This window comes from Miscanthus floridulus, chromosome 16 (genome assembly GCF_019320115.1).
Source record: "Miscanthus floridulus cultivar M001 chromosome 16, ASM1932011v1, whole genome shotgun sequence".
Classification (NCBI taxonomy): domain Eukaryota; kingdom Viridiplantae; phylum Streptophyta; class Magnoliopsida; order Poales; family Poaceae; genus Miscanthus; species Miscanthus floridulus.
The window spans coordinates 41740619-41741684 of record NC_089595.1 but is presented as its reverse complement, the minus strand read 5'-3'; the positions used below and the strand labels follow the sequence as shown (position 1 = coordinate 41741684).

The following is a 1066-nucleotide window of genomic DNA, read 5'->3' as shown; positions in this document are numbered from 1 at the left end:
AACTTAGTTGGATTTTTACTGAGGAGGATAAATTTTCAAGTTTTGAATTAATATTTTCAATCATTTTATCATTAAACATAAGCTTTTTAGTGAGATTTTCATTTATTTTAGCTTGGCCTAGGACCAAGTCTTTCAAGGATGGTTGATTCGAATTGTAATTTGAGTTAAGGTTCAAATTACCTCCTTGCAGGTGGGACTGGTTGTTCCACACGTTATTGTTACCTTGTTAGAACCCGTTGTTGATGTAGGCAGCGACTTCATGGGTTTTGGGACAGTTGTTCCTCAAATGTCCGACTTCACCACAGACTTCGTAAGTCATTTACGAGTCTGTGGCCTGAACAGTGGCCTTCATGACTTCCTTCTCATGGGCCATTTTGTTCAGTCTTGATAGTAACAAGTCTATTTTTGTGGCAAGCATATCCATCTCCTCCATGGTATGCATGCCATTTTGTTGCTTGTGTTCCTCTCCCCAACTCTGATTGGCCACCATTTTCTCGATGAGATATGTGGCATCAACGATGGTTAGGGAAAGGAATGCTCCTCCAGTAGTGGCATCTACGTGCCCCTTTGACATGGGCATAAGCCCCTCATAGAAGTTTTGGAGCATGAGCCAATTCTCCATTCCATGGTGTGGGTAGGCCTGGATGTAATCCTAGAGCCTTTCCCATGCCTCAAGGATGGATTCGAGTGATGATTGCTAGAAGTTTGAAATTTTCCTCCTTAGGGCATTGGTTTTACCCATGGGGAAAATTTTCATGAGGAACACCGCGGAACATTTATCCCAAGTACTGACACATTCCTTCTCCTTATAGAACCACTATTTTGCCTTCCCTGCAAGGGAGAAGGGAAATAGACAGAGCCTGATGCTGGCTGGTGCAATGTCTTTGATGACTATGGTGTCGCACAGCTCCAAGAAGTGTTGCAAGTGTGCACTTGCATCCTCACTTGGCAAACCATAGAATTGGTTTGCCTGTACCATCATGATGAGGCTAGTGCATAGCTCAAAGTTTCTAGTACCCGTGTTGACAGTGGGCCCAATGGGCATGTTGGCAACAGCGGGGGTGGA

The 1066-nt window shown here is 44.0% G+C and overlaps 1 non-coding gene across 1 annotated transcript; it reads left to right on the top strand.

Annotated features, from left to right (window-relative positions):
* Window positions 1-620: 620 nt before the first annotated feature.
* LOC136514591 (small nucleolar RNA R71) lies at window positions 621-727 on the top strand. Its single transcript, XR_010773746.1, has one exon. It is a non-coding gene; the product is annotated as a small nucleolar RNA R71 (small nucleolar RNA).
* The last annotated feature ends 339 nt before the right edge of the window (window positions 728-1066 follow it).